Here is an 18,822-nt window from a genome sequence, read left to right on the forward strand (position 1 = left end):
TACTACTACTACTACTACTACTACTACTACTACTACTACTACTACTACTACTGCTACTACTACTACTACTACTGCTACTACTACCATCACTACTACTACTACTTCTACTACTACTGCTACTACTATTACCACCACTACTACTACAACTGCTAGTTAACATTTATATATTGTCTACTATATGACTCTAGGTAGCACCATAGTGCACAGAGCACTGGACCTGAAGTCAAAAAGACTTCCTGAGTTAAAATCTCTTACACTTACTAACTGTGTGACCTTCGGCAAGTTACTTAACCCTGTTTGCCTCAGTTTCCTAATTTGCAAAATGAGCTGGAGAAGGAAATGGCAAGCCACTCCAGTATATTTGCCAAGAAAACCCCAAATCAGGGTCACAAATATGACTGAAAAAAGACTGAAAAACAACAGCAGCTATATGCCAGGTACTGTGCTAAGTGCTTCACAATTATTATCTCATTTGATCATCACAACAACCCTGGAAGGTAGGGGCTATTATTATACCCATTTTACAGATGAGAAAACTGAGGCAAACAGGGTTAAGTGTCTTGCCGAGGGTCAAACAGCTAATAATAAGTTCCCTGAGGTCAAATTTGAACTCAGTTCTTCCTGACTTCAGGTCCCTCTATCCATTTTGTCACCTACCTGCTCTTTTTTGGCTCTTTTTCTATTCAGAATAAATGCTATATTAAAATAATCTTTCAATGTATAGATTACTATTCTTGTTGCAATATGACTCAGTAATTGTACTTTTGGCCAGGGTTTCTTAACTTTTTGTTATGGCACAGACCCCTCTGGTAGTCTAGTGGAGTTTCTGGACCCCTTCTCAAAATAATATTTTTAATGCATAAAATACCTAAGATTTTGTTGTTGTTTTTCAGTCCTGTCCAACTCTTTGTGACCTCATCTAGGATTTTCTTGGCAAAAACACTGAAGTGGTTTGTCATTTCCTTCTCCAGTTCATTTTACAGATGAGGAAACTGAGGCAAACAGTGTTAGGTGACTTGCCCAGATTCACTCAACTAGTACACGTCTGAGGCTAGATTTGAACTCAGCTTCTCCTTACTCCAGGTCTGGTGTTGTATCCATGATGCCACTTAGCTGCCCCACAGAAAACTATTCTTTAAATAATTGTTTTGTAAGTTTCCTGTGGTTTTGTATATTTCTGAAATAACACGTTCAATTGGATTTTTAATAAATGTGTGTGTAAAGCTGACTCAGAACAGTCATTCCAGTGTAACTTCTCTCACAAAGTTACCTGGAGCTCTAAATAATGAGTGAGTCATTTGCCCCATGGGCACTGCCAGTATGTGCTGGAGACATAACTTGAATCCAGATCCCTAGGGTTCTCTATTCATATCATGCTGCCTTTCTAAAGTAACTCGAGTGCCCTTTAATTGTTGGTAAAGATAATACTGAAATACTTTGTGGCTTTTTCTTGAAAATTAATATCTATTTTTCCTTTTTCTTTGCCATAATGTTAGTAATTTTTTTTAATTGAGAAAGAACTGTACTCTGTGTATTTGACCTATAGATATTGATGTGTTTGGCTTTGGAAAATGGTTTATTAGTATGCTGGCTTACTTTTAGATATTAAAATGTTACCCTGTCCCTGGGGAACACATACAGTGGAATAATCCACAACCAAAAGAAATCTGTCTGGATTCTTCTTGTCCAATTCAGTTTGACCACAAGCATTGAGCCCCACCGTGTACAAGGCACTGTGTTAGACAATAGAGATGCAAAGACAAACAATGAAGTTGTTCCTGTCCTCTAGGAAATTACATTCTATGGGGTTGGGGTAGGGAGACAGGACATAAATTCGAGGTAAATTGAGGTGGAGAGAGCCAACATTTAAGGGTGTGTATGTGTGTGTGTGTGTGTGTATCTGTCTGTCTACCAATTATTACGCTCTACTGGACTCAAGGGTTGGGACACTACTCTCCACTAAGAGACTTATTGATTGTGGGACCACACATTTGGTCCATCTGGGCTCAATCCTGGGGAAACCTGGTTTCTTAAAAAATAACCATTGTTCCATTCTGTACCATCTCCTCAAAATCTCTGTTTTCTGGCCATTCAGAAGACTTGGATTTCTCTTCTTGTTGGTGGTCATCTTCTCTGATGCAGAAATTTCCTTGCCACTTTGGCCAAGGGACCTAGAACTTAGTGATTTCAAAAACTCACAGGGTTGCCTCTAAATAAGCCTGTTTATATCCATCTCAAGGTCAGTGTTGAGTCACCTACACACAGAAAAGAAGCAGAGCAGAAGAGGCATCTAGAAATTCTGAGACCCAGTCTCAGGCTCACTTAGAAAGGAGTGTCATTAGTTGCCATGTGTACATGGCTGCATGGTGGCCAAGGGGCAGAAAGAAAAAGGCTTGTTACACTTCCTCCATCCCTCACAGAAAGTCCTGAGTTTAGATGATTGAATAACTTAAGTCATCCCCGCAGTATCAGGAGTCATCATGACCAACCAGCTGGGTCCATAGGCTCATAGATTTAGAGCTGGAAGAAGCCTCAGGAGTTAATGAGCCTAAACCTTTCATTTCACAGAGGGGGAAACTGAGTGAGCATCAGGGATGTGACAATGACCGAGATCACACAGGGAGTATCAGAAATGCGACTTGAATTTAGGTCTTCTTAGCTAGAAGGACCGCAGTGCTGAGCAAGCACCCTTGGCTGTATGTATAGATGTATATAGTTATGTATGGGGTGTGTGTGTGTGTGTGTGTGTGTGTGTGTGTGTGTGTGAGAGAGAGAGAGAGAGAGAGAGAGAGAGAGAGAGAGAGAGAGAGAGAGAGAGAGAGGGAGAGAGGGAGAGAGAGAGAGAGAGAGAGAGAGAGAGAGAGAGAGAGAATCAGACCGTCAGACCTGAACTTTAGGAAGATCACTTTGGTATCAGAGTGGCAGGTGAACTGGAGACTGATTATGGATAGAGACTACACTGGTTTTTTCATTGGTTTGGAGAAGGGAAGTCTTGGGTGAAGAAGCTCCCTCTAAACAGGCCAGCACTTTCTCTGCAATTTATAGCCTTAAGGAGTTGCATAGGACAGAAGTGTCAAACACATAGCCTGCTGCAACCAGATTAAAATGTAATTAGCAAACGTTGACTTTAATTTGTGATTTGCTAAATTGATATATGGGGGCGGCCAGGTGGCTCAGCGAGTAAGAGCACAGGCTCCAGTGTCGGGATGACCTGGATCAAATCCGGGCTCAGATACTCAGCACCACACCCAGAAATAACTGGCCGTGTAACCTTGAGCAAGTTACTTAACCCCTATTGCTTCAAAAAAAATAAATTGATATATGGCTGCTATGGATCTTTATGTATGGTTTACTGGGTCCCTTTTACTTCACTTTGACCCCTCTGGTCTGGGGCATTAAGAGATTAAGCCCAGGGTCACACAGGCAGTGTGTGTCAGAGGGAGGAGTTGAACCCACATCTTGTAGCTTTGAATCTGTCTCTGTTCACTGCCTCTTACTGCCTCCCTCTCCCTCCCCCTCCCCTTCCCCATACTCCTCCCTCTCTCTGTCTCCCTCCCTCTCTCTCTCTCTCTTTCTCACACACACACACACACACAGTATACATACATCTAAATATAAATTCTTTAAATGCCAGGGAAGATTCTTTCAGAAGAAGACCACCTTACTTTCTATCTAAAAGTAGACTCTGCAAATGCTTTTACATGTGTCAATTGAATTTCATCTAGCTCTTGAATAGTCTGCTTCCTCTAAATAAGAATACAGACTTTACCAAGAGATACATACTCCCCTGTTTGTTTTGGCTTTCATCTTCTCCCTTTTGCTTCAAGTCATAAACAATATACTGTTCAGATGGGCCTGTCATATTTTTTTTTCATCTTAGAATATAATCTTCTCTCTCTGGAGCTGGAATGTGCCTCAGAGGCAAATCCTCTCCTTTTACAAATGAGGAAAACGAGGCCCAGGGAGGCTGTGAGTTGCCCAAGTTCACATAAACAGTAAGAGTTAATGACAAAGCAATTTGTACATGAGTGTCCATTCCTGAAAGTACATATTTTAAAGTTGGGAAATGGAAAGCCCCCCAAAGAACCAAAGGACTATTAATGGCTTCATCATAGGTGCTGAGGGTTAGGCCAGAAGGAGTTCCTTAGAAGGAATTGTGAGAAGCACCTAGGTGACTGGTCTTTATAAATGTATGAAATGCTGATTCAGTGAAATTCCCTAGTTATGGGGTAGGACAGGACCATTCTTCAATTGGGAGTGGGCAGGTTAGTGAATGAAAATGTCTTATTCTGTTAGAATGAAGATGATCCCACGCTGGCCCTACTTTTTTTTTCCCTTATAAATCAGGATAAGGCATCTTAATAAAAATTATATCAATGCCCTGGCATCTCACCCAACTGAACTTTATCTATCACTTGCATTATCAAAGTAAACATTTCTTCCAAAATGATATTATGTAAAATCTGAATTTTCTCATAGCTGCCAATGAATTGAGTGCATGTAAGCATAAAAAAATCATCTTGCTGTCTGTTGTGTATACCTTCTCCTATCCAATGTGGGTAAATTAGGTCACTTATCTTCATGAACCCAGGAGGCATGAACCTTTGTGATAAGTAAGTGATTTTCAGAGAGTGGTCTCAGGAATATTAGTATGCAAATGAAGAAGATTCAGTGCTCTAAGTCATGTAGGAAGAAAGTTCTCTGAGGCGAACAAGGCATTCTTGTTACTGGTGGAAGTTGCATTCAATCTCTGGGGGGAAATGAAGCTAGGTAGATGAGTAAGAATTTTGGAAAAGATGCTGCTGTTGATGATTTTATCCCTTTAGAAAGTATTTGCGGGCGGCTTGGTGTTGCAGTGAATAGAGCACCAGCCCTAGAATCAGTAGGACCTGAGTTCAAATTCGGCCTCAGACACTTAACACTTACTAGCCATGTGACCTTGGTCAAGTCACTTAACCCCAATTGCCCTGCCCTCCCCCCTCCAAAATGCAAAAAAAAAAAAAGTATTTGTTTTTACTATTGGCAACATGTCATAAACTTCATGATTTCCAATTCAGGAAATCACAGAAATTAAAAGATCCAAGTCCCAGTGGAAGCCTTACCACAATAAGATCCTTAGGTGGCCTTTGAACAATACATCTTACCTCCCAGCCTTAGTTTACTCATCTGTAGAATAAATGTGTTAGATTTGGTGATGACTGAAATTTACTAACCATAATAATTAGAGGTAGCGTGATGCATTGGAAAGAATGCTGAACTTGGAGCTGTGGGACCTGAATTTGAATCTTGATCTGGCAACGTACTAGTTGTGTGACCTTGGGTCCCTTCACTTCTCAGATTTTTCAGCAATTGAACTAGATGACCTCTGTGGTCCTTAATAGTTTTGTAGCTGTGATCCTATGGTCAGTGGTTCAATAAAATCAGCACACATTACCGGGCAGGATTGTATAGGCATACCTCGGAAATGTTGTGGGTTTGCTACCAGACCACCAAAATAAAGTGGATATCACAATAGAGTCGGTCACACAAATTTTTGGGTTTACCTGTGCATGTAAAAGTAATGTTCACACTATATCGTAGTCTATTAAGTATGCAATAGTCATATGTCTAAAAAAAACCAAGGTATGTACTTTAATTAAAAAATACTTTATTGCTAAAAATGCTAACCACCATCTGAGTCTTCAGTGAGTCATAAATCTAAAAAGCTGGTGGAAAGTCTTGCCTGGATGTTGCTGGCTGCTGACTGATCGGGGTGGTGGTTGCTAAAGGTTGGGGGGTAGGGTGACTATAGCAATTTTAAAAAATAAGACAATAATGAAGTTTGACACGTGGATTGACTTTTCCTTGTGCTTGAACACTCAGAGGCCATCGTAGGGTTGTTAATTGGCCTAATTTCAATATTGTGTCTCAGGGAATAGGGAGACCTGAGGACAGGGAGAGAGACTGGGAAAGGTTGCCTGATGGAGCAGTCAGAACACACATAATATTTACTAAGTTCGCCATTTTACATGAGGGCAATTTGTGGCTCCCCAAAACAATTACAGTAGTAAAATCAAAGATCCTCTGAGCACAGATAACCCTAATAGACATAATGGTGATAATGAAAAAGCTTGAAATCTTGGGGGAATTTCTAAAATATGACACACTGACATGATGTGAGCATGTGCTGTTGGAAAAATGGTTCCAGTAAGACTTGCTTGATGCAGGTTTACCACAGATCTTCAGTTTACAAAAAAATACCAATGTCTGCAAAACCCAGTAAAGCAAAGCACAGTAAAATGAGACGTGCCTATCTACTGGAAAAGAAGACGGAAGGAGATCTGAGTTCAGATCTAGCTTTGACATTGATTAGTGGTATGATCTTGGGTAAATCACTAAGTCTCAAGTTTTGTTGTCATTGGTGATTACAAAACATGGTGACATCTTTTGCCAATGCCCATGAGTAAAATGGGGAATGATAATAATTGCACTAATTACTTCACAGGATTGTTATGAGGAAAATGCTTTGTAAATACAAGAATGCCATTTAAATGTGAGTTATTCTGTCATTCATAGATTACCTGCAGATTGCTTTAAGAAACTGTTTTGTGTCATGGACCCCTTTGGGAATCTGGTGAAGCCCATAAGCCCTTTTCTCAGAATGTTTTTAAATGCATAAAATAAAAGAATCAGATTTCAGAAGAAACCAATTATATTAGAAGATACTTATTAAAATGAATATTATTTTGAAGTTCAAGTTCAAAGTTCTTTTGTTTCAAGCTCAAAGAATCCCTGAATTCTATTCATGGACCTCTAGGTGAAGAATTCCTACTTTAGAGTATTCAGCCTTAAGGGTCCATGAGACCTCTTTCTGGAGGCAAAGCCTCAATGCACCTCCCCCACCCCCAGACAGCATTTTAAGACCCTATTCCTATCTCTAGACAATATTCTGCCTTAAATCATGGAAGACCAATGATTCCAAGTTATTTTCCAAAACTACTAGAGAAAAAAAAAGACTATATTCCCTTTTCTAGTGGATTTTGTTATTGGGGATTTCTTTTCTGTATTCATTAATCTAAATTGTTCCCTGTAGTCTGATCATGAGCTAATTCTCTTTTTTAGTGATAAGAGAGAAAAGCTAATGACAATCTTTACATATTTAACAGATTAAGAATAATAATTTTTCTGCATCAGAAAAAAACAGGAGATAGACCTAAAAGGCCAGTAGCACTGCAGGGGCCAATCATCTTTAGATTACTCATGGTAGTTGAAGATGTTACCTAGTGTTCTTGACCAAGTCATGAGCCAACTAGAAGTTTCTGGTTAGATGTTGCTTTTGAATTATTTGATATATTCTGTTTGTCTCAGTGCATAAAAAAAATTGGAAATCATTTACCTAGTCATGGACTGTTACGAAAACCATTTTCATATCCCTAAAAAGAGGAAGCTTCTCCCTCTGGTCAAATACCCCGTTAGATTTTAGCATGATGAAGAGGAAGTGGTTTTATAGACACCCCATTTCTATTTTGCATTCTTCAAAGGTAAGTTTGAGCATGCTTAATGTGGTTCACAGTATTGTTAAGCGGGCAAGTGCACCAGGAAATCTATTTACCATTTTTCCCCCATTGGTCTGAGTTAACTCTTAAAGGGCTCAAACTTGGGACCCTTATTAAAACAGGGTATTTGGAGGTTATTTTTTTAGGTTCACTTTGCTTCTTTCATTGCAGGATCCTTTACCTGTAGCAACTGGGATCTTTCAGAGTGACCATTTGGGGATTAGGGAAGGTATCCTAAAGGGTCATAATGAGAAAAGAACTGTGGTTACTGTTGGTGAGTGTGAATGTCCTTTTGGTATGACACATATGCAGTTCTTAATAGATATCAACAAATACAAACATTCCAACATATACAAAAGAACATGAAAAAGGGGGATCATAGAAGAGCCCTAAAACGGTTTTTTTACATGGTTTTTTAAGTATATTTTAAATTGAGCATAGAAGTAATAATTACTGTTATTGTTCCCTTCTAAACTTTTTTCATCTGTATACTTTTAAAACTTCTTAGTGCTTTTCCCCCTTTTCTTTTTCTTCTCTGTCACTGCCCATTGACTTTCCCCTTCCTTCTGCCTTGAACAAGTAAGTGTACATATTTAAGCCAACACACAATTGCACTGGCCACATCTAAAGATTAGATGCACACATGTTACATGCACAGTTCTATTTCCTAAATTGGCCAGCATTCCTAGCCAGAAGAAAAATCAATTCTTATCTCTAGCCTAATTTTTAAGCTTTAAGTAGAATTCTTATTATAATTTCCAGTAGTGTCTCCAGTGGGATGGCTATGTAGGTTGCCATGATAGTCATTGCAATATGGGTACTAAAACTCTGACAAAATCATAGGTTTCTAAGTTATAGATTTTGTGGTAGATATAAGAGGAGTTGGGGACCTGGGAAGTAGATAATTACTGCGGCTGCTGCTGCTATGAAGTAATTTGGTCTACATCCTCTCATTTAACAGATGGGGAAACTGAGGCTAGGGTTAGTGACTTGCCTAAGGTCATGTGTAAAACGCAGTTCCTCCTTGTCTTCTGATCTAATGCTCTTTACTCTCCACCATGGACACATTAATGATGATGATGATGATGATAATTATTAAAAAGCAATTATACAGCACTTACTATGGGTCCAGTGCTATAGTAAGTGCTCTACGATTATCCTCACCACAACACTAGGAGACAGGCACCATTATCCTCACTTTATAAATGAGGATGGATGCTAGCTCTCTAATAGCAGGTAGGTAGTGCAGTAGATGGAATTGGAGTCAGCTGGACCAGAGTTCCAATTCAGCTTCAGACACTGACTAGCTGAGCAACTCTGACCAAGCCATCTAACTTCTGTTTGCCTCAGTTTCCTCATCTATAAAATGCGGATGATAATATTCCTCGCAGGGGACATTGTGCAGATCAAATGGGCTAATAACTGTAAAACGTTTAGCACACTATCTGGCACATAGTAAATGCTGTATAAATATTATCTATTATTATAAGTAACATAATATGAATATATGTGATATAATAATTATATTACAAATCTAATTAATAATTAATCTCTATCAGATTCTCTATCATCCGTTCTTAGATTTCTGCCCCTCACAGATTGGGGAATTCTATTCTCTACTTCTCCTCGTCCAGTTTTTATAAACTGTCCATCCGCCTTAACCCCAAAGTCTCCTGGGACTCAATAGTTCCTTCCAAAGCAGCCTAGGAGTCCCTGTCTTATGGACAGGAAGTCTCAAAACTCAAAAATTACATCCTACTAAAAATAAATTGATCTTAAAAACTCTTCTGAACAAATACCAAAGTGTAGAGAAATATGTCAGATTTAATGAAAATAATAGTCAGGGAAGACAGGAGAAATATTGCTATAGCCAGGAAGGTCTTGGAGCCAGCTCATACTGACTTGCAAGGGTGAGGTTAAATTTTCAACATCAGCACATATACCTCAGAAACCAGGAAATGCTACAAATCAGGGTTTGATTTTGTGTTTTATTGTCTGACTTAAGTTTTCTCATTGTCATTGTTAAATATCTACCAGTAGACCCCTGGTTATAGCTGTAATGCCCTTTTCAGGTGCTCAACTTTGGAAACTAGAATATTATCTCCTTTGGCACATCTATTTCCCCCCAGTTTTGTTGAACCTCAAGCAATTGCTGGATATAAATAAACTTGAAAATAAGGCAATGATAGAACTTCTCTTCTGGGAATTGTAGAAGGAGGTTTCCATTTCATACAGAATTAGTTACATCAATTCTCATATGACATTATGCTAATTATCTTGCTTTTTTGGAACATAGTGAAAATTCTAAAACAGTCATACTAAAAATGATGTTTGAGGGTGGCATTGTTTTGTAGGGGAAACATCACATTATTTGGTGGTCCAAGGTCCTGAGTTTGAATCCTTTTTCTCCTCCTTGTTGTAACTTTGGAAAACAATTTCTCTAGCTTTAGTGCCTTTAAATGTCTAATGAGTAGATTTGCTAGATTACCTGGAAGGATTTTACTGCTCTAAATGAATGACCCTAGGATACTAATCAGAAGTAGTTTGGTATATTGGATAGAACCCTGGATTAGAAGCCAGGGTATTGGGTTCGATTTCTGGTTCTGATATTTTACTATTTCTGTGACTTTAGACAATTTTACTGGGCCCTCATTTCTTCAAATTAGATAAGTCTTATTTAAGGCTGGGTCAGGGTTGGGGAACCTGTGGCCCTCTAGGTCCTCAAGTGTGGTCCTATGACTAAATCCAAACTTCACAGAATAGATGGGGATTTCTTCTGCAAAGTTTGGATTCAGTCTCTACTTGAGGACCTAGGGGGTCACATGTCTGGTCTAGGTGTTCCTAACTTTTTTTTAGGATATGGACTCCTTTGGAAGTCTAGTGAATCCTTTGGACCTCTTCAAGATGATCTTGAAGAAACAGCAAGTATTTATTAAACACCTACTATGTACAAAGCAATTTGCTAGATTTTTTAAAACACAAAGACAAAATAAAAAGCTATCTCTGTCCTCCCGGAGCTACATTTTTTCCTGTAGGGAATGTAACCTTTTCACAAATAAGTGTGTAAGATAATTTTGGGAGGAGAAGAGCACAGACATACAGAGGGATTAATAAAAGCTTTCAGTGAGGTCACCTCTGAGTTGAGCCTTTAAGGAAACTAAGAATTTTAATGGGTGGAGATGAGAAAGCAATTCCTTTTGCAGGGGAAGGCTAAGCTGGGGGCACAACCTATAAAAAGGCACAGTTTCAGGAATCTCAAGTAAGCCACCTCACCTAGAACACAGTGAGTAGAGGAGAATAATGTGAAATGGTAGAAGGTAGATAGGGACCAGGTTGTGAACAGCTTTAAATGTCAGGCATTACTGTTTACAAGAGGAAACCATCAGAAGTTCTTGAGCAGGGGAGTCAGACTATGTTAGGAGGTTGTTTTGATAATGGCTACCATTCATATAGGACTTTAAGGTTTGCCGAGCCTTTGCAGACATTATCTCACTTGATCTTCAGAACCCTGAGAAATAGATCCATTTAATTGATGAGGCAATTGAAGCTGAGAGGGATTAAGTGACTTGCCCAGGGTCACACAGCCAGTAAGTATCTGAGGCAGAATTTGAACTTGGGTCTTCCTGAGCCCAGGTCCAGCACTCTATCTACTGAACTACCTGGATGTAGTCCAGGAAAGAGAGATGGAATTAGACCTTTAGAGTTCCTTCCAGACACTTGTGGAATGAATAGATAATCAACTTTAGAAGCTTTTCAGTCCTTTTCATTTTTGCCCTGGACAGTAAATTTTGATGAATCCTGTTTGAAAACTTGTCTCTGTTTTTTCTCTTTTCACTTTGTTTAATTACAGGGCAGTACTACAGGTTTATTCTTAGAACAAAGTTTACACAAGTTTTCTTAAACAGTTTGCTTTTCATTGCTTCATTCTTGATCTTGTCCACAAGAAACTCAGCACAGAGTATTCCAGAGCTGCTATTAAAAAGAAATATTCAGTTGGCAAATATAAAACTTCAAAGGAAAAAAAGTGAACTTGACACATTAACTACATAAACCCCCTGGCTTTATAGTCTCCCCCCCCCAATAAATTATCTCAGTAGTCCAAACTTTTCTTAGTCATTGGACAGATTGTATAGCCTTTTTTGGAATGAGACATGGCTGAAAACTGAGTAGGCACCTTCCCCTTGATGACCTGAAAAAACCAGAAATTGTAAGAGCTATTATCCCTCAACAGAGGGATATCCACAAAAATTAGATGTATAAGTGAGGTGGCAAGCAATTTTGCCATCACTTCCAATATAAACAGGTCAGAATTTTGTTCTTGTCACATCCACCATGTAGGTAACAGTGGCCATGGGAAGTCTCCTTGGGAAATATTCTTTAAACCTGCTCGTTCCCTTAATGTTCGTTCAAAATGGCCATTCTCAGTCTGGTGTAGATGTGCTGGACAAGTGTCAGTCTAGAATACCCCTTACTCTGTGCCTGACAAAGTTAGCTTTGTGACCTTGGGCAAGTCATTAGAGGAGAGGACCCTAAAATGAGAGGTGGAATAGCTCTCCAAAGGCCCCTGGTGCAACCTCTTGATTTTATAGGGCAGGAGAATGAGGGACAGAGAGGTTGGGGCTTAATGGCTAGGGAGGTATTAAGTGGGAGAGGTGGGATCTGAACCCACTTGACTTTCTAGTTTGCAAAATGTAGAAGTAAAACCTTAATGAGCTTTAAAGGACCTTTTTAGTTCTAACAACAAAACATGGGGGGGGGTCATCTTCTCTCCCAAAAAAGGTGTTTCAGAAAGGATTCTACAACTGCATTATTAAAAAAGATACCTGTGACGCTATAATTTTATCTACATGATAGGCTTATGTTTTGATTCCAGTGCTTTTTCCTTAGCTAGACTTGTTTTCCTTTGGAAACTAATTCTTCAACACAAGAATGTGTGAATAAAGCAACACACCCTTTCACTGGATGGTTTCAGTCTGAGGCATGTTAACTACTCAGGCGATTGTTGTGTTTGACCTTTGTTTTCAAAGAGGACCATGGCGTCAGGGAAATGATGACATACATGACTTGCAGTTGACTGAGACAATTTACCTAATAGCCCCTTTCCCTTCTAATAGGAAACTGCTGAACCATAGTGTACTTGGGGAAAGCAAACATATCCTCATCTTCAGTGACATTTTGTACCTATGTGAGACTTCTTAGACCAAACAGAGCTGTCTGAAGTTGATTGCCACACTTTTTTTCCGTTGGATATGGGAGGCAAAAATTATAGGAACTGAGAGTCTTTTTGGCAGAGTAGGGTGAGATCTGTAATGAAGGGATCCAGTAAATACTTTCAAATGCTGTTAGAAAGAAAGCCACCTGATTGTTCCAAAGATCTTCAGAGTCTTCATTAGGTCTGAAGACCTGTTTTACTGTCCAACTGCAAAAATGAAATGACTTTATCTTGATTTGCGAACCATAAGTGAAATTTCTACCAGTAAACCTTACCACTGAAAGAGAAATCAATGCAGAACCACCACTCTGAGTTAGGGAAGTGGACCTAGGAAGGACAAATAATATTTTGAGGCAGAGTTTCTTCCAAAGAATTGGGGGGGGGGTGGAAAGTAAAGGTTCAAAATCGTGACAACTATATTTAACATTCCCTACCTCAGAGATTTTTGGTTACTAAGCTAGCTTGAAAATGAATACCATCTTGGGTGTGTGGTCTAAGATAAATTGAGGTTTGGCCTAAAGTATACTTAATAAATACCCTTCTTTTTTTAATGTACAAATAAACTAAAATTGGAAACAAAATACAGTGGAGGTGCCACCTTTTGGTGAAATGTCAAAGCCAGAATTTTCAGGTACTTCTTACATTGGCTAGCTTGGATACTGAGAGAGATGCATAAATTAAATTGTCGTCACTTTGATTACAAACATCAGGTGCCTGGATTGGTTTGACACATGACGAATGTGCTTATTGTGTGTTTAATCTTCTTAATGAAATCCCTAGGAAAATATCCATCTTGGCACTAATGAGAGTAAATAGGTTTTGAGCTTGTACGGCTCCCATGCTCCCAAGGGCTCCAGACCTTCACAGCTAATTATTTCACTCATCCTTGCAACAGTCCCACTTGGATAGATAGTATTGTGCTTCCTCTTTGAAGAAGACATAAGCAGGGAGCTGCTTGTTGCATTCTCTCTTTCATCCCAGGGTCAAATCATTGGCTAATACATCCTCTAAAAATGAAAATATTTATAGCCCTTAGTAAAAGTGGCCTTTAAAAGCACATGATGGCTGTAGGTTCAAATTGAGGGTTTCTAAACCTTTCTGATGTCATGGATTTCTTTGGCAGTCCTAGTGAAGCCCATGGACACCTTCCCTGAATAATATTTAAATGCATGAAGTGAAATCCATAGCATTACAAAGAAAACTAATGGTAGATTTAAAGAAAGATATTTATTTTTTTTCCTCATCTAAATTCATGGATGTCCTAAAATCTATCCACAAATCCTGGGGGGGCCCCCAGTAAAAGTCTCTGGTCTAATGAAGATTGTGTTATTTGTCCTTCCTTCTTGAAAAAGGACCGTGACATCAGGAAGACTTGAAGGTGAATAGGATTTAAGGATTAAGGATTGAGGCAGAACTGTGCAAGGTCACCAGCCTCACTTTCTCCTCTGGAGCCATCTGGGTCTAGTGGCAAGATATAGATCAGGAGGACTAGAGGTGGCCTCCAAAATGAAGATTATAAGAACAATGACATAGGAACAGACCAGGGATGACAGTGTTGGAGAGGAGAGATCCTTTGGAGAACTCGGATCCTGAACTCATTAGTCAAGTTGCATTGAGTGAATTAGACCAGACTTACAAGTTCAATAAGGTAATAGGAGGAAATGAATCCCAAGCCAATCCATTTAATTATTTTATTAATAACTGTACCCCCAACCCCCACTTTGTTTAGAGCTGTCTCATTCCAATCCACAGCACTGAACATTTTTGGCCATGTAACACTAATCATTTTTATTTATTGGTCATCTGTACAGCATGCCAGTAGTCACCTACCCAGTGGGGATGTTGTTCTCTATTACTCCCATTTTACAGAATAGGAAACTGGTTAATTCTCCTGGAATTTCCCTTGAGGAAGCAACATTCTTCAAATCCCCCTTCACTCTTCCCATTTTCCCCCCTCCTTTATAGGGCTAAGGGTAAAAGATGGCATACCCTGTCCCAGTGCCACCTCCAGATCATTTTTTTTCTTCTATGATCACTGAACAACCTTTCTTCCATGGAAATTCTCATTTGCTTTATACTAGACTCTCTCCCCTCCTTGTCATTGCATCTCCAGCCATTTTGATCTAAATCTCGCCACTAGACCCAGATGGCTCCTTTGGAGAAGGTGAGGCTGGTGACTTTCATCTGTTCTCCTTATGATTGTTCCTTCTTTTCTCCCACTCTGTCATCTCTGTCCTGGGTTCTTTGGCAAAGATACTGGAGTAGTTTGCCCTTTCCTTCTCCAGCTTATTTTATAGATGAGGAAACTGAGGCAAACAAGCTTACGTGACTTGCCCAGGGTCACACAACTAGTAAGTGTCTGAGGCCAGATTTGAACTCCGAAAGAGTCTTCCTGATTCCAGGTCCAGCACTCTACCCACTGGTGTCACATAAAGATAATCAACTCCAGTCATATCTGACAACTGAGGCCAGTAGAAATGAATGGACTTTTTAGAGGTCATGCAAAAAGAGCTGAAATTCAGGCCCATAACCTCTGACATCAAAGATAGCATTTTTTCTACCCAACCTGCCGCCTCTTTTGCTTTGGGCCACCTAACATGGCCAGAGAGTCATTAAATAGCACCAACTAATTGTAGACTGACACCACCTTCACTCAGACCATTTCAACATTGCTCAAGTCCACTGGCATCTCCCTAAATCGAGAAGCTTGAAGCCATTCAGTTTTGAGCTGCCTCAACTTCCCCTTCTCCAGGATAACTCACTTATTAATTCATTTAACAAGCTTAAGTGACTCCTTTGTACATAGAATTATTCTAGGTGCTGAAGAGGATACAAGATAAGACTAGCCTTGTGGTGCTGAAGTAGGGGGTGAGACACCAAACAATTCTTCCGTAATTCTGTGACTGCTACAATTTAGCAGCATGTAGTCTTTGACGACTCTGGTAGGCTTAGAGATTCTTCCCCCCTGCAGCCAGCCTGGAGGACAGTCCCATAGGTCAAACAGACTTAGTTTGAAGCAATCTTAGAGGTCATCTGTTCTAATATCCTCTTTTTGAAGATGAGGAAACTGAGGCCCTGAGAGGTTGGTTATCTTATCTCGATATAGCCTTGCATGATACTAGTATTAGAGGACTGTAGAACAAAATATTATGTAAGGTCTGAAGGGGCAAGATTGTTACTGTGACCCGAAAGATAAGGGAGTGTAATAGTAATGAAATTTGAAGAGTTGGCCTCTAAAAACCAGGGTGGAATTTAACAGATAAAGATGGGGAAGGCATCCACACAGAGGTCTCAGCATGTGTGACAAATTTGTGGGACAGATCCTCTAAAGTCCCTCACAGCTTTAAATTATATCATCAATGAGAGTTGACCAGTTTGGGTACAGTGCTGAAAAGGTGGTCATGTGAAGTAAGCCTTGGAGGGTTGAGGAGAAGGGGAGGCTGTCATTTGATTGTAGAGGTCTTTGAATGCTATACCTGGGAATTTGAAAAGGATCCACTGAAGGCTTTGGAGGAAAGCGGTGACACATGTGTGTCAGATGTATGTACATTGTTTATGGCCAGATGTATTATAAGTGAGCTTATTTCAGTAGTGATATGAAGGACAGATCAGAACAAAGACAGAAAAGCCTGGAAGGGGGATGTCGTAATAGTCCAGATGGGTGGAAACAAAGGACCTAGACCAGAGTGATGACAGTGAGCGGAGAGAGGAGAGGATGGAAGAGGGAGGTGTTCCATAAAGGTAGAAATGAAAGGTCTTCGTAATAATTGGTTGCAGAGTTTGTCTCTTGACAGATTTCACCACTCTCCCAATTCCCTTGATCTCCTTCCCCTCCATCCTTCCTTAGGACTTACCTCCATCATTTATACCCTTCCTTTCAGAGTTTCCCTCTCTAATGACACCCTTTCTTCTACCCTACAAATATACTCATGTATCCCCTGGCTTAAAAACAAAACAAAGAAAAGCCTTCCTTTGAACTTCCTTTCTATGCCCTTAAGCTACTGTCTTTTCCCTTTTCTCCCTTTCATTACCAAGTTTCTTTGAAAGAGTAGACCCTAGGGGCGGCTAGGGAGCAGTGAGTAGAGCACTGTCTCTGGAGTCAGGAGGACCTGAGTCCAAATCCAGCCTCAGACACTTAACACAAAAACTAGCTGTGTGACCTTGGGCAAGTTACTTAACCCCAATTGTCCTTCCAAAAAAAAAAAGAAAGAGTAGACTCTACTTGCTCCCTTTGTGTCCAGTCTTTACAAAATATTCTGATTCTTAACCTTCCTACTCCACTGAAATAGCAACCTTGCAGACCACTAGTATCTTTCTAAAATTGCCAAACCCAACAACTGTCATCCCACCACTCCCCATCCCTGCAAGGGAGCCTGCTGGCTAATCACCTGTGTGAGTCTTTTTCTTCCTTCACCATAGCACATGCCCAACTAATCTAACAAAGCATTTTCCTCATGTCATTACTCTGTTCTATAACCTGAGATGGCTCCCTATTTCCTGCTGTAATTCTGGCAAACCATATCCCCAACAACAAAATCCCTGCAGCCTTTTTTGCTTTGCTTTGTTTTGTTTTGTTTTTAATAGAGTACCCTTAGGATAGCAGGCAGGCAGCAGACACACCATAGTTTGCCTGACCCTATGCGACATAATTTCTAAACTCCTCTGCCTGGACTTCAGGGTCTTCCATTACCCACCCTGATGGTCCAATCATTTCTCACTGCTCCCCCCCTGGAAGCAATCTCAGGATTGAGTCCTAGAATCATGAAAGTCTGCATTTCAGTCCTGCTTCAGATACTAACTTGTATTGTGACCACTGGGCAGCCTTTTTTTTTTTTTGCTTTTTTTGGAGGCAATTTGGGGTTAAGTGACTTACCCAAGGTTACACAGCTAGTTTTTGTGTTAAGTGTTTGAGGCAGGATTTGAACTCAGGTCCTCCTGACTCCAGGGCCGGTGCTCTATTCACTGCACCACCTAACTGCCCATGGGCAGCCTTTCTGAGCTTCATTTTTCTCTTATTCAAAATGGGGATAATAGCTCCTCCAAAGGGGTGTTGTGAGATTTACATTAGATAATATGTGTAAAAGGGCTTGTCAAACCTTAAGGCACTTGTATAAATGAGAGTTACTATGCTTACGTACTCCTCCAAAGAGGTTGTAATTAGTATAAGCTCAGTGCCTTTACATGGGATTTTTTCACTGACTAGGATCCTCTGCCTTCCCTTGTCCCACTTCCTTTCCATCTACCTAATTCTTAGTGATCCTTTAAGACCATTGATCCTTTCAGTGATGAAAGTCCTGACCCAAGTCCTATATCCAGCAGGAAAACTTAACAAATTTTCACAACCCACATCCATCTCTCTTTTCCAAACCATATGGTTAATCTTTTTTTTTTAAAGCAGTATGGGTTAAGTGACTTGCCCAGGGTCACACAGCTAGTAACTATCTGAGGTCAAATTTGAACTCAGATCCTTGGGGCTGGTACTCTATTCACTGTGACACCTAGCTGCCCCATGGTTTAACTTATAATCATTTTCTCATTATGTGTGTTAATTCTGTTTCCCTAGCTAGACTGTGGAAGATGTAGGATTCACATCTTACACTAATTCATTTACTGAGCCTAATCTTTATTTGATTTTCTCCAGTACTTCAGAAAAGCCCTGCTAATACACATTGAGTATATTGGTTTCAAAACATACCCTTTTCCCCCCTCCATCAATGAGAACAGTAGGCTGTCATCACTCAAGATTCCCTCTTTTCTTTCCAGACAGACACAGATAGGGATACCCTTTGCAAAACCTTAAATATGAACAAGCATTCTGCTTACAGTGTATAAACATTCAGGGTGGGGAATAATTATAGGTTTTTGTGAGGGCTGTGGATCATGACCAAATACTCTTTTCCTGAATAAAGGGGCAGTGATGTTAGCCAGTATAAAAAAGAGATCTGTTAGTGATGCTTTAGGTCCCAGTGAAACATTTTCACTCATTGATGGACTCTAAAGCAGCAGTCAGCTGAAGTTTGTCCTTTCCTTACAGATGCTTGGGTAAGTTAGCACTTAGGAGGTAGTTAAAATCTG

The 18,822-nt window shown here is 39.9% G+C and overlaps 2 protein-coding genes across 9 annotated transcripts in view; one reads left to right on the forward strand and one right to left on the reverse strand.

Moving 5' to 3' along the window:
* Positions 1-18,822, reverse strand: part of PAPSS1 (3'-phosphoadenosine 5'-phosphosulfate synthase 1) — a 524,017-nt gene that overhangs the window by 306,255 nt on the left and 198,940 nt on the right. The gene's annotated exons all lie outside the window — the stretch shown is intronic.
* Positions 1-18,822, forward strand: part of SGMS2 (sphingomyelin synthase 2) — a 230,334-nt gene that overhangs the window by 179,632 nt on the left and 31,880 nt on the right. For 2 of the 8 annotated variants that reach the window (XM_069094986.1, XM_069094995.1), the window contains exon 3: positions 7,707-7,809. The exons of the other annotated variants lie outside the window; for them this stretch is intronic. The gene's annotated coding sequence lies outside the window, so the exon portion shown is untranslated. The remainder of the gene's footprint in view (positions 1-7,706; positions 7,810-18,822) is intronic. 8 annotated transcript variants of the gene reach the window in all.

Source organism: Petaurus breviceps, unplaced genomic scaffold, assembly GCF_028583685.1.
Source record: "Petaurus breviceps papuanus isolate PSGF00001 unplaced genomic scaffold, PetGlider_PUasm1.0 126, whole genome shotgun sequence".
NCBI lineage: Eukaryota > Metazoa > Chordata > Mammalia > Diprotodontia > Petauridae > Petaurus > Petaurus breviceps.